Here is a 15,172-nt window from a genome sequence, read left to right as displayed (position 1 = left end):
CAAAATTCAGTATGGTCATATATTTCATGAACAACATTATGACACTCAATAATTCTTTCACCTATTTTTCCTTTATCTCTTATGATCTTAATATTTTTTTAACAGATTGTAAGAGTCAGATGAAGAGTTCTGCATTCTGCTTTTATCATTAACACTTCTGTAAACCTTTGAAGTCATTATATTTCTAATTATGAGTTTTAAAGACAATACAACTTTTCATCAAGTACATATAATATTAATGAACTGGACATTTCTCGATCGTTAAACATTTCTCTTGCTCCCAGTTCATAATAAAAAGCAATACTGCATTTACTTAACATCTGTTTAATGGACATCTATTATTTGCCAATCACTGTGCTAAATCCAGAGTAGACAGTGGTGAACAAAACAAACATGATCCCTGCTCTCAAGATGCTCATTGCTTACAGAAGCTCACTTTTAAATAAGTGACAGATCAGAATGCCATGGATGCTTAGAATGGAAACTGTGCTTACATGGCAGTTGGAAGGGGGATGGGTTCAGAGAAGGCTTTCTAGAAAAAGTAATATTTTGAATTAAGATCTGAAGAATGTAAATGAGGCAAAGAGTTAATTAGGTGAAGAAGGGTAGAAAAAACTTTCCAGAAGGAAGTAGGAAGGAATACGTCAGGTTCAAAGGACGGACTGTCTGAAACACTGAGATGGAGGGACAGGGGGAGGAAACGAGGCTGGAAAGGTGATCAGGAGTCACCTGTACATCGGCTGGCAGGCCCCTTTAAGGATTCGGACTTTATCCTGAAGGTAACGGGAAGCCATTGGAGGATTTTTAGCAGGAAGGCATAGCATCAGATGTACTGTGTGTGTATACATATATATATATATACACTTTTTTTTTTTTACAAAGTTCCTTCTAGCTTCAGTGTGGAGAATGAATTGGAAGAGACTAGAGTAGTTGTGGAAGAGAACTTTGGGGATGTTATTTCAATAGTCCAGTGAGAAAAGACGGTGGTGTGTACCACTAGTGACTGTGGATGTGAACAGAAATAAACAGAGTTGAGAGATATTTAAAAATAAACTGAAGGACCTGGTATTTGATGGAAACTCATGTGTATTATTTGAACTGTTTCTCTTCCTCCCCAACCCAAAGATAAAAACCAAAACTAGCCACTCACTGCGAGTTTATGACAAATTGCTTCTCAGCTGAGATTAAAACAGGGAGCAACATGCAAAAAACTGCACACAGATGTTTCTAGCAGCTTTAGTCATAACTTCCCAAACTTGGAAGCAGTCAACATCCTTCAGCACGTGAGTGAGCACACCCAGACAGTGGTATATTATCTACGCTAAAAAGAAATGAGCCATCAAGTCAGGAAAGACAAAAAGGAAATTTAAATGCATATTACAGAGTGACAGAAGACACTGTGAAAGGACATACTGTATGAGTTTAACTATATGACATTCTGGAAAAGGCAGAACTGTGGAGACAGTGAAAAGACCAGTGGTTGTCAGGAGTTGTGGGAAGGGAAGGATAAACAGGTGGAGAGCAGAGGATTTCTGAGGCAGTGGGAATACCCTGTATAACATGTCATGTCACGATACATTTGTCCAAACCGTGGCATGTACACCAAGAGTGAGCCATAAAGTAAGCTATGGACTTTGAGTGACCATGATCTTTCAGTGTAAGTTCACCAACTGCAACAAATGTACCACTCACTGTGTTGCCGGGTGGGTAGGGTGAGGGGTGGGTGTTGATGACAGGAAGGTAATGCCAGTGTAGGGGCAAGGGGTATACGGAAAATCTCTGTACTTTCCTCTCAATTTCACTGTGAGCCATGGATTTCCATGGAAGTTCAGTGGTGGTTAAGACTCCATGCTTCCAATACCCAAAAGAGTTGAATACCTGTCCTCAAAAACCTGCACATGAATGTTCATAGTAGCTATGCTCACGATTACAAAAATTTGGAAGCAACCAAGATGTTTTTCAACTGATGAATGGGTAAACAATGTATGTAAGGAGATAAGAACAGTCATTTTTTTTTTTTTAAGCAGTATTTGTAACACCAAGTTTTGGAAGTAACATGTCTATCACTAATAGAATAAGGAAATAAAACATGGTAATATTTACTGAAAGGAATGTTGTGAACCACTTTAAGAGAATAAACTAAAACACACACAATGACATAGATATCAGAAACAAAATGCAGAGTTTAAAAAATCAAGTTGCAGCAATGCACACACAAAATTATACCATTTAAATAAGCTAAAAATCCACACATCACAGTGTTACGTATTATTCCTGGATGTGTGTGTTTGTGTAAAACTGTGTTAAAAATATTAGAAAGATATACGGTAAAATTCAGAATGTTGGTTGCTTCTGAGATAAGAGAAAAAGGAAGAAAGAGGAGAGAGAAGGCAAAGAGAACTTCAAATTTATCTACAATATTTTAGTTACTCAATTTTTTAAAAGCTTGAAGTAACTACGGCAAGACACCAACAGTTGTCCACTTGAGGTAATGGAGTAACAAAAATTGGGAATAGCAGAACAGTTTTTTATATTTGTTCTCTAGGTTCCCTAGGAGCTCAGAGGGTAAGGAATCTGCCTGTAATGCAGGAGACCCGAGTTTGATCCCTGGGTCAGGAAGATCCTCTGGAGAAGGGAATGACAACTGACTCCAGTATTCTTGCCTGGAAAATCCCATGGTCAGAGGAGCCTGGCGGGCTACAGTCCCTGGGGTCGCAAAGACACGACTGAGCAACCAACACTTTCACACTTTATTATGTGTTGCTGTGCTGTGTGCTGTGCTCAGTCGTGTCCAACTCTTTGTGACCCTTTGGACCGTAGCCCCCCAGGTTCCTCTGTCCACGGGATTTTTCAGGCAAGAACACTGGAATGGGTTGCCATTTCCTCCTCCAGGGAATCTTCCCAACCCAGGGATCGAACCCTTGTCTCCTATGTCTCCTGTGTTGCAGGCAGATTCTTTACAGCTGAGCCATAAGTTTATTATTGCTCATTAAACACACACAGACCCACACACACTAGCAGGAAGGCATTTTAATCTTAGTCTTAAAGAACAACACACACACTCAGCATCTCAACAAAACACACACACACCCCAAGTCCGGGTCTCCCACCGCACCCACTGGCTCTGCACCTGCGCCCCAGCCAGCCAGCACTTTTGTTTCAGCTCTTCCACCCTTCCCTCCTCACCACTCTACTCGTCCTTCGAGTGCACACACGTGTGTGTGTGTGTGCAGATTTGGAAATGATAGCCTAGGAAGGAAAGCAGAACCTCTGCATGTGGGCCCAAGGGGAAGAATGGAATGGGGAAGATTATGAGCACCCGTGGCTGAGAAAATTGCAACCCACAAAACAAAACAGACCCTGGAGAGATGAGACCCACAACCTCACGCCTGACTCTGTCTGCCCCAGGCATTATGATACCTTGTATTTCACAGGGCAAAGAACCATAAAACCCACATCCTCCTCATGATTCAGATACCTCCTCTGACATTTCTTTCCATTATGTCAGTACTGTAAGCATAGTCTCTGGCAATTTGTCCTTATTTAATTTGGGTCAAAAAAAATCATTTTAGGGCTTCCCTCATGGCTCAGTGGTAAAGAATCTGCCTGCCAGTGCAGAAGACACAGGTTAAATCCCTGATACAGAAAGTTCGCACGTGCCACAGAGCAACTAAACCCATGTGCCAAAACTACTGAGCCTATGTTCTAGAACCTGGGAGGTGCAACTACTGAGCCCACACACTGCAACAGGTAGGGACAGAATGAAGGGACAAAATAGGTGATTAAACAGTCAATTCCACTAGGGGATTGTAAATAAAAGATTATGGGACACTCATAAGTTAATGATTACTCAAGAAAGCAGGTGAGCTTAACCATAAAGCCAAGCAGGCTTGCTTAACAATGAACTCATTCCAGAGAAGCAGGAGACATGCGCCCAAACAGTAAAAGAGTGGTGGCAGGAGACCCACATCCTGCCCAATAAGTTCAGGACATTAATGATCCCTAGGACGTTCTCTCTGCACACATGAAAAACCAGTAATTTGTAGACCTAGCTTGACCACGCAGGGACAAGAAAACTCCCCTGCTCAACCTGGAGAAGGAACTAATGATACAAACATGACGTCTACTTAAGAAAGGCAGAGAGGGTTTTCTCTCCTTTCTCATTTTTCTTTTGATTATAAAACTGTAGCCCACTAAGTTCTCGGCTTGCGGCATGTCTTGCTCGCCCTCTTCTAAGCCTCCAAAGCGCCTATTCTAATAAATCACTTCTTATAAAGTGATTTTACCACTTTGCTCTCCCTGAACTCTTCTCTGCACTGAGACATAAAAGAGTGTGGTACAGGAGCTCTTCAGCAACCCCCCCAAAATGTTTCACCGATCAGTTTCACAACTCCTGAAGCCTGCCTGCCCTAGGGTCCATGCTCTGCACCGAAGAGAAGCCACCGCCACAGAGCAGCCTGTGCACTACAAGGAAGAGTAGCACCTGCTGGCTGCAACTAGAGAAAGCCCTCACAGCATGGCCAAAAATTAAATAAATAAATCCTAAGAAATGACCTGCGACTGCAGTGATAAAAGCATATTTATACTGGAAACGTGAGTGTGCCAGCTGATTTCTAGGAAATATTCAGAACGTCTGTAGGTATTGCCTATGTCTAGTAAAATATATACCTACTATCACAGGTGACTTCTTTCCTATTACAGATTGGCAAATATTTTTCAAACATCCAGTTGCTGAATTATTGAATGAATTATTCGTTCATTCCCCATCTCCAATAAGATTAGAAAAAGCAATTTGTTAAAGTTGGGCAAGTTAATTTCCAGTGCTTTTGATAAATGTTGGTAAACAAAATAATCAAACTTTAGACACACTTGCAAAAAATAACCTGGAAAATGCAATGAGGTCCGAGCTTCTGGGTTAATATATTTAATTTTTTCATGAAAACAAAAGTGTGTATATATTATGAAAAACAAAACCCTTTTCGTAGAGATCGACCAATTGGGTACCTGACAGAAAATCCTGACAGTCACCACTTCCCGCCACAGCTCTAGCTCCTCCCTGATTTATCTGAGAGTTTGCTTCCAGATAGTTGGTGATCTGTCCACCCCACAATCCTCTCCACCACTGTCTCAGACCTCAGGGAGTCTGGCTGGAATCCTGCATCCCGTATCCTTGGCCTGAGCCAGCAGGTAAGTCCCATCAAAGGACCAGTTCTCTTCTATTTCACTTAAGAAAAATGCAAACATAACATGTCCACCGCAGTCTCTCTTGTCTAAAGTAGATCTGAAAGGGTCTCTAGCCACAGGGTGAATTTATTTATATATGTATATATATATATATATATATATATTTTTTTTTTTTTAAAGGAAATGGCAACCCACTGCAGTATTCTTGCCTGGAGAATCCCACGGACAAAGGAGCCTGGTGGGCTACAGTCCATAGGGTCACAGAGTCGGACACGACTGAGCGACTAACACACATATACATTTTTTTAATTGTAGGACAATTACTTTACAATATTGTGATGGTTTTTGCCATACACCAACATGAATCAGCCACAGGTCCCTTCCTTCTTAAACCCTCTTCCCACAGCCCTCCCCCTCCCATCCCTCTGTTATCACAGAGCACTGGCTTTGGGGTCCACAGGGTGGATTTTTATCGTAGCATTCTTTGGTCTTTTTTCCAGCCCATCTTTTCTGTTGAACAGGCATGGCTCCAGTCTCTCCAGATAATCTCAGGGTTGGGGTGCTGAAGAGAAAAACACCTGAGTTCTGACCTGTTCAGGTATCCTCAGCTTCACAAAAGCCAGCCCAGGAGAAATGCCTAGTTTTTATTCTCTTAAAAAAGGAAACTAGAATGTTCCCATCATTTTAAAATTCCCACTTTTTAATGTTCCCGCCATTTTAATGTTCCCGGCATTTTAAAGTTTCAGTTTCCTGAAACCAAGTTAAATGTGCTCCAGTCTTTGAGGTTTTGATTTCTCAAAAAACTAATTAGATGGCATTTGACTCTTTATGGCTGCCTTCCCAACCTCTAGAAGGAGAACAACTGACTGTTGGCTGTCAGCCAATAGGAATTTGTCTTTTTAATAAGTAAGTGAAAAGTGCCTTACTTTTGGGTTGAAACTTTAAACATCTAGGAGCACAATGCTACAGAGAAATCTGTTTGGATGCACGTCAAACTATTATTAAGGATTTCACCCTAGGGAATGGAATAGGAAAGGAAGAGGGAGAGGGAGGGAGGAAATGTGATTTTGTACACTATGCCTGTATTATCTGAGAAATGTTTAATGCGATAGAAAAGAAAACAGTGCTAGAGCCAGACAGAGAATTAAGCAGTACACCTCACTGACTTTCTCACTTAATTTTTCTAGTAGCCTCTATAAGCTCAATAATTGCAGTTAAAACCAGTTGAAATTGTTGCTGGATTTCCTGTTCCTGATTTGACTAATAGTTTTGTTTTGAGTAGTTTCTCCTACTTTTCACATTGATTTACAACCTCCCCCATAGCTTATGGAAATCAGAGTCCCCTGGGATTCTTTTTCCGGTTTCTTTTGGGTAGCCATCCTTATAGATTGCAAAAATTGTTGCAGTATGAATTTAGCAATCACTCCTAATATTCAGAAAAAGTGTTGTGCACTAGAAGGAATTGAGTTTACGATGGGATGAGCCAGTGCTCTGTGACCGTCTCAGTCTATCAATAACCAATGTAGTTATTCAGCAATAATCATCAGGAACCTTTGTGGGGGAAAAAAAGTGATTACTTACAGACTCTGGAAGTTACACAACAGGCCGGGGTCCCACAGCGAAATCAGAAGTAGAAATGAGCACACTCGCCTCGTGTTCGGCTCTCTCTGCGGATGGAAGATGAGGCTTTAGGGTTTGGCAGGTTCCCTATTGGTGAACTTGAAACATGGGGGCGGAACTTAAAGGGCGGGGAGTAGCGGGCAGAGATCAAACACAAAACCGGAAACCCAGGGGGAATTCCCTGGCAGTCCAGCGGTTGGGACTCGGCGCTTTCCCTGCTGAGGACGCAGGTTTAATCCCTGGTGTGGAAACTACAATCCCACAAGCTGTTCGGGCACAGCCCCAAAAGACAAAAAACAAACAAAAAAGGCTACCAACCCAAACTGTCAGTAATGAAATCAACCAAGATCTCAAAAACAGAAGACCCTGCCTGGCAATGTGTTTATTCAAGCTGCTGCTGCTAAGTCACTTCAGTCGTGTCCGACTCTGTGTGACCCCACAGACGGAAGCCCACCAGGTTCCCCCGTCCCTGGGATTCTCCAGGCAAGAACACTGGAGTGGGTTGCCATTTCCTTCTCCAATGCATGAAAGTGAAAAGTGAAAGTGAAGTCGCTCAGTCGTGTCCGACCCTTAGCGACCCCACGGACTGCAGCCTACCAGGCTCCTCCATCCATGGGATTTTCCAGGCAAGAGTACTGGAGGGGCTTGCCATTGCCTTCTCCGTTATTCAAGCTGGTCATCCTTGAAGCAAGGAAAGAAAAAAAAATTTCAGCTGTCAGGTTCTACACTACAACAAAATTAGTTCTCAATCTTGGCTGCTCATCAGAATCTTTCAGCACATTTTTTTTTTAATGCAGATTCCAACAATTTACAAATAAAATAATTTTTTTAATTTTAAAAAGAAAGAGGGGGAAATAAACAAACAAAATAAAGCAGATTCATGGAGAATCAAATAGTAAATCTACAATTTTAAGATCCCCAGGTAATTCTATGGTCTGCAAGGTTCAGGAACTACTGGACTCCCATATTTCCTGTCTCTTATCACAGTCCCTTGGCTCACTATGGATGGTGAATTGTCCTAGAATTGATAGTGTTATAGATTGCCACACAAAGTCAGTTGGTACCAAATCTGGTTGAATATGGTGAGCATTATCACTTCATGACATTGCCTGTATTGCAGAGGAGGTAATGATCTGATTGTAAGAAACCAATGCAACCTACCAAGTACCCCAGAAACAGCAAACATCATTAAAATATTAAAATATATACTTAAGAAGCATCCAGTGAGGAAAACTCAGCAATGACCAGGAGATGTCTTAATAGCTGCCATAGGAGCTTTCTAGATGGTTCAGACGGTAAAGAATCCACGTGCAATGCAGGAGACCTGGGTTCCGACCCCGGGTTGGGAAGATGCCCTGGAGGAGGGCATAGCAACCCACTCCAGTATTCTTGCCTGGAGAATTCCATGAACAAAGGAGTCTGGTGGGCTACAGTTCATGGGGTCACAAAGAGTCGGACATGACTGAGTGACTAACACTTTTCACAGAGGATTTAGCATTGTGCCCCCATTTCATAGTACCTCTGTGTTGAGGCTTGGAGCAGGCTGCCCCACGACATAGCACAGTGGTATACTGATTGTTTTGAGTTAAAGTTACTGGAGAAAGAGCTGGTGAGGGAAAGATTGATATTAAAACAATAACACTCTGACTTCCCCTTCATTCCCCCAAAAAGTAGAAAATAAATCACCCATGTGAAAGGATCCCCCTTTAAGGAGATCGGTCCTGGGTGTTCATTGGAAGGACTGATGCTAAAGCTGAAACTCCAATACTTTGGCTACCTTATGCGACAAGTTGACTCACTGGAAAGGACTCTGATGCTGGGAGGGATTGGGGGTGGGAGGAGATGGGGACGACAGAGAATGAGGTGGCTGAATGGCATCATGGACTCGATGGACATGAGTTTGAGTGAACTCCGGGAGTTGGTGATGGACAGGGAGGCCTGGCGTGCTGTGATTCATGGGGTCACAGAGAGTCGGACACGACTGAGTGACTGAACTGAACTGAACTGATACCAGGAGTATAGAGAGTATTCTTATCACCAGATAAGGAATCCAAGGCTAAGAAAGCCAAATAAACAGACTCTCTTCCCTCATGAATCTACTACCCCAAGCACAAACCCGTTTCTTAAATCTTCATAAATAATTCTGTATCTAAGAATGTTATATGAACAGACTGCTTTGGTCACTTGGTCTGGGTGGGGTTAGGGCGTAGGGGTAGAATTTCTGTGACCTCTGTGTATATTAATTAATTTTTTCCTGTTTTTTTTTATTAAAAAATATGTATTTATTTATCTAACTGTGCAATGTGTTAGCTGGGCATGCAGGATCTTTTATTTTTTTCACAGTTATGCTGGGTCTTTGTTGCTTTTATCTAATTGTGGTGAGCCTGGGCTGCTCTCGTCACAGTGTACAGGCCTCTCCATTGCAGCGGCTTCTCTTGTTGCAGAGCACAGGCTCAATAGTTATAGCACACGGGCATGGTTGTTCCATGGCATGAGGGATCTTCCTGGATCAGGGCTCAAACCCTTGTCCCCTGCACTGACAGGGGGATTCTTTACCACTGAGCCACCAAAGAAGTCCCGGCATGCAGGATCTCTAGTCACAGCATTTGAACTCTTAGTTGCTGCATAAGGGATCTAGTTCCCTGACCTGGGCTTAAACATGGGGTCCCTGCCTTGGGAGGGTGGAGTCTTAGCCACTGGACCATCAAGGAATTCCCTGTTTTGTTAATTTGTCTTGTGTTAATCTATAGCTAAAATAACTCAAGACAGGTATCACAGGGATATTTCCCACTCCCCAACTTCCCTTCCCTAGGAGGAAGGGAAAGCTTTGGAGAGATTAAGTAACAGTGCTTGATCATATGCCAGGCACTGCTTGTTGACACTTAGGTTGTGTACCAAACACATGGAACACAGTGTCTAGTCTTTACAACTACCATTGAGAGATGGATATAATAATGGTTATTTCCATTTTATATAAGAAAGAGCAGTTAAACTGCCCAAATCACATTTGAGTGCCTGAACCTTGTCGAATTTGGCTCTGAAACCCCACAAGTACATGGGCACCTCCTCAAAGCTCAGTCTGATAGATGTAATGATCATTCCTGGGTAGCACTTTAAGAAATGGGTGTTTTTCCTGTAATCCAATCACAGTCTCCACCATTTCAACATTCAATGCGTTTCCTAAATGATTTCCAGATTCCCTAGAGCTGAGAGGGGCCCAGGGTCTGGAATTTTAACAATCACACCAGGTGATTCCTCTCCGGAAAATTTGGACAACACTGTTTAGGTATCTTTGGATCAACAAAGGTTTGTTTTACAGACCTCTTGAGTTGTGTGCCTGCCAACAGCTACCCTTTGGGGAAGGCACAAGCCCCAGTGCCAGCTTCTCACCGTGTCCTGTGAGGAAATGAGGGAAGAAGAATGCTTCTGTCCTAATCGTGTTCCTCTGTTCTGAGTTCCCTAAAATGTCTACCCTCCACCCACACCTCCATATTTTATGGAGTTTGAGAAAGAGCTTCTTTTTGTTGTCATCGTTTTGCTTTACTTGATAAAATGTTTTCATTTATTTATGAATAAAAAATAAATATTTATGTATTTATTTGCTCTGCGCTTTCTCTAGCTGTGGTGAGTAGGGGCTACTCTTCCTTGCAGTGTGCAGGCTTCTCATTGCTGTGTCTTCTCTTATTGTGGAGCACAGGCTCTAGCACAGCCTTCAGCAGTTCTGGTGCATGGGCTTAGTTGCTCTGAGGCCTGAGAAATCTTCCTGGGCCAAGACTGGACCGATGTCCCCTGCATTGGTAGGCAGATCCTTATCCAGGGAAGTCCTGGTGAAGAGTTTCTGTTTTTTTTACATCATCTTCTTCCTCTGTAGGGGTAAATTCAGGCAGGTTTGGCCAAGGAATCAACTGGAACATCAGAGACTGCTACACCAAGAGTTTCCCCTCCCTAGGCTGTAAATGTGGACAAGGTCTCAATGGGAGACTGTGGAGTGGAAAGAGGCCTCCAGAACAACCAACCCCAACAGGATGCAAAATGCAGTGTATACTATGATTACAACTCTGCTGAAATTATCTGCCAATGGACTAACACTGGAAATGAATAAGCAAAAATGAAAGCAACTGTGTGATATGGTGGTCAGAACAGAGATGAGTTTTCTTTTGTTATTCTCTGCTTTACAATCTTTCTGTAATGTCATTAGAGAGGGCTTCCCAGATGGCATTAAAGGTAAAGAACCTCCCTGCCAATGCAGGAGACAAAAAGAGGTAGGTTTATCCCCTGGACAGAGGAGCCTGGTAGCTACAGCCCATAGGGTCATACAGAGTCAGACATGACTGAAGAAACTTAGCACGCACACACACATGCATGCAGGATATATATATGGGGCTTCCCAGATGGTGCAGTGGTAAAAGAATCCACCTGCCAATGCAGGAGACACAGGAGACATGGGTTCAATCCCTGGGTTGGGAAGATCCCCTGGAGGAGGAAATGGCAACCCACGCCAGTATTCTTGCCTAAAAATTTGTATGGACAGAGGAGCCTGGCAGGATACAGTCCATGGAGTCACAAAGAGCCGGACATGACTAAGCATGCAAGTACATCATCAGGATATATATATATATATATATATATATATATATATATATATATTCCTTCCCCCTCCCACCTGATCAAGGGACTTTGAAAGAAGAAGGATTGGAATTTTACATAAATAACCAGGAAGCTCCACCAAGTTTGCAGTATGAGAAGCCAAGACATAGCAGTCTCAGAGGGGATTTGCCAGTTCATGTGAGGAGTCCCTGATCTTGGACAGGTCAGGAATATGACCTGAGTCTGATCCTGAGCTTTGCAGAAAAAGAAATTAAGGTTTCTCCAGAATGATCAGGAGGCTCTGGGAGAACTGACAGATATTGAGTATAGGAAACAGTAGAGACTACTCAGCTGTTTTCACTTTCAGTGGAGGCCAATGCCTTCTAGACATGACAGCTTGACAGAGGATCCTGATAGCAAACTTGAGTATTCTCACCTCTGGGGAGTATCTTCAGAGTATTTCTATGCTCTCAGAGTTGAGATGACTAAATTAAGGATTCTCTTTAAATGCTTTATTTATCCAGCTTGGATACCTTGACATGTGCCTTTAAGAAAATTAAATTCTCTGTGCCTCAGTTGTACCATTTATGAAATTGGAATGATGTGTATATGATATACCTCACAGAGTTGTCAGAATGTATGCCAAGCCTTAGCAAATAGTAGCTGGTTGTATCAATATAACATCTCAGTAAATAGTAACAAACGGTTATTGTAAATCTTGTGCTTATTTCAAATTGAAACCTCTTGAAGATAATTTGATGTTCAACCTCTCCAAAACCTTGGGCAAAACTGGGGTAGCTCAGCTTCATAGGAAATATAGTTTACCGCTCTACTATTCCTCTTTCCTTAGATGGGTTTCTCCATGGCAGAATCTCTCTTCAAAAAAAAAAAAAATTCCTATCTGGAATTCCCTGGTTGTCCAGTGGTTAGGATTCCATTGCAGGTGACATGAGTGCAATCCCTGGTCAGGGAACTAAGATCCCACAAGCCACACAGCATGGCCAAAAAAAATTTTTAAAGAGTCCTATTGATGTTTAGAAGTATCCTGTCATTTCTTTTCTCTGGGATAATACCCAGCATCAATTTCAAGTGAACAGAATGTTTTTTTATTTATATATAATGCTAAAGTTGCACAATTCATGTTCCTATCTGTAATTCTCCAAGTTACATTCTTCCTCTGAGGCTCTGGGTTAGGGTGATGGATCCTGGTTTTACTCTGCATACAGTCAGCATCATCTGAGCTACCTGTTTCTGAGATGCCAACGCCTCTTTTGTCATCAAAACCTGATGTCAGCATTTTGTTCTCTTGTTTAAGGCAACAGATCTGTATGTGTTTACATACAATGATCTGGGGATTTTCTAAGCACTCACCAGCTTTCCCAGTGGCTCAGACAGTAAAGAATCAGCCTGCATTGCAGGAGACCTGGGTTCAATCCCTGTGTCAGAAAGACCCCCTAGAGAAGGTAATGGAAACCCTCTCCAGTATTCTCGTCTGGAGAATTCCATGGACAAAGGTACCTGGTTGGGCTATAGTCCATGGGGCCACAAAGAGTTGGACATGACTGAGCAACTATAACACTTTCACTTCACTTTGACTTAAGCACTGTCCATCAGAACTAGTATGAATAAAGTGAATCTTTTATCGAAGTCTTTTTGATCCAGTCATCTCATATCTGGGGACCCATACATATACCAAGGAAAGAAAAGGTCATATGCCTGAGTAGAATATATGCCTGGCTTGATTTTAAAATGTAAAACTGCTAATCACCCAGATCATTAGGAGGATGATTATTGTATAATCTGAGATGTCACACAACCATTGAAAATGATCATTTTGAAGATGGTGCTACAATATAGGGAAATGGCAGCATTAGTCAGCTACTGCTGCCAAGCAAACAAACTTAGAATCTCAGTCATACAGGGAATCTTTGTTTCCTCTGCATTTGCAGGTCATCTGGGTTTTGGCTGATCCAGGCCAGATCAGTGGAACTTGGCTGATCAGTTGAGTTGACATCGCTCATTCCTCCGTGACTGGTGGGCTGCTCAAGACATCGTCTTTGATGGTAGCAGAAGCTCAGGAGAGCAGACCTAATGCTGAAATGGGTAAAGCCTCTGTACGCATCACAACTGCTAACAGCTCATTGGCCAAATGAAGTCCTATGGACAAGTCCACATCAAGGGGGTGGAAAATACACTCCACCTCTAACGTCAGGAACTACACGTGGTATAGATCTAGGGAGTGAGGAAGTCTTGAAACGAATAATACAAGCTACAACAGTGCCTCACAAAAAGGTTACATGGGAAACACACACGCACATGATAGGAAGTTGACTGTCCAACTTCATAGTAACTATGTAAAAATATTTTTTGCAAGTCAACAAAGAATAGAAATATATAAGCAAAATTGAAAAAAATTTTGCCTGGATAACAAATTGATAAGAACTTTTTATTTTGCATTTCTCCAGTTCTCAAACTTACATAATAGAATTATCTTACCTTTTTTTTAATTGGAGTATAGTTGAAAAGAGTCTGATGCTGGGAGGGATTGGGGGCGGGAGGAGACGGGGACGATAGAGAATGAGATGGCTGGATGGCATCACCGACTTGATAGACATGAGTTTGAGTGAACTCCGGGATTTGGTGATGGACAGGGAGGCCTGGTGTGCTGTGATTCATGGGGTCGCAAAGAGTCGGACACGACTGAGCAACTGAACTGAACTGATAGTTGATTTACAATGTGTGTTAGTTACTTCTCTTTATTAAAGTAAGTTTTAGAAGCTTCTCACAGCAGGCATGCTATTTCACTAAATGAACTGTTTTATCTATTATATTAAGGGTCTGTAGAAAAATGTAGACTTCTAAGTACAAAGAGTCGGACACGACTGAGCGACTGAACTGAACTGAACTGAAGTACATTCAAGTTAGCCATTTGTTCTTCAGTTCAGTCGCCTAATCTCAAACTCAAATCTAACAAACTTCCATCAACATGGACCTTTGCCTAAAAAGAGTTTAAATTATTTTATTCTCTTAAATTATTCATTATAGCAGTGTTAATTATTCTCCACACTGACCTCTTTGAAGTCTCCAAAATCAGATATTCATTCTGTTGACTAGAAGCATTGTTCTAGTAGATTCTGATTTTCTGAAAGGAGCAAGTCCATTCAATAAATAATTACTGAGCACCTGCCATGTTCAAGGCACTCTACTAGTTACTTTGGGGAACTAAAGTGTAAGTGCCATCCTTACTCTCAGGGATCTCACAATCTAATGGGAAGAGAAAAGGGTACACATACATTTGGGGATGGAAAGAACAGACTAGAAGAAGGAAGAGTTCATGAGTTCTCAACCCTGGTAGCATAGTGGAATCATTTGGAGAACTTTTATTAAGTGTCCAAGCCCATGCCTAGATATGCTGATTTAATTGGTCTGACTTGATGACTGTTTTGGTTTATTTTTAATATTTATTTATTTTTATTTATTTGGCTGCACCTTGTCTCACTTGTGGCATGCAGTATCTTTAGTTGCAGCATGTGAACTCTTAGTTTCGGCATGTAGTAGGATCTAGTTCCCTGACCAGGGATGATCGAACCTGGGCTCCCTGAATTGGGAGCGCCAGAGTCTTATCCACTGGACCACCAAGGAAGTACAGATATTTTTTAAAACTCCTCAGAGGGTTATAAAGAGCAGCCAAGGTTGAGAACCCCTGGATTAGACCTTCTACTTTAAGTTTGACCGAACTCTGAATAGTACTGACAAAGACTCTCAAATGCAATCCTTAAAG

At 42.0% G+C, this 15,172-nt stretch overlaps 1 protein-coding gene across 2 annotated transcripts in view; it reads right to left on the bottom strand.

Annotated features, from left to right (window-relative positions):
• Positions 1 to 6,903, bottom strand: part of SLFN11 (schlafen family member 11) — a 28,977-nt gene extending 22,074 nt beyond the window's left edge. For both annotated transcript variants that reach the window (XM_055400951.2, XM_055400959.2), the window contains exon 1: positions 6,766 to 6,903. The gene's annotated coding sequence lies outside the window, so the exon portion shown is untranslated. The remainder of the gene's footprint in view (positions 1 to 6,765) is intronic.
• Between the last annotated feature and the right edge of the window lie 8,269 nt (positions 6,904 to 15,172).

Source organism: Moschus berezovskii, chromosome 20 (assembly GCF_049115385.1).
Source record: "Moschus berezovskii isolate FMDL1 chromosome 20, NW_MosBer_1.0, whole genome shotgun sequence".
NCBI classification, from domain to species: Eukaryota; Metazoa; Chordata; class Mammalia; order Artiodactyla; family Moschidae; genus Moschus; species Moschus berezovskii.
This window is presented reverse-complemented; position numbering and strand designations above follow the sequence as displayed.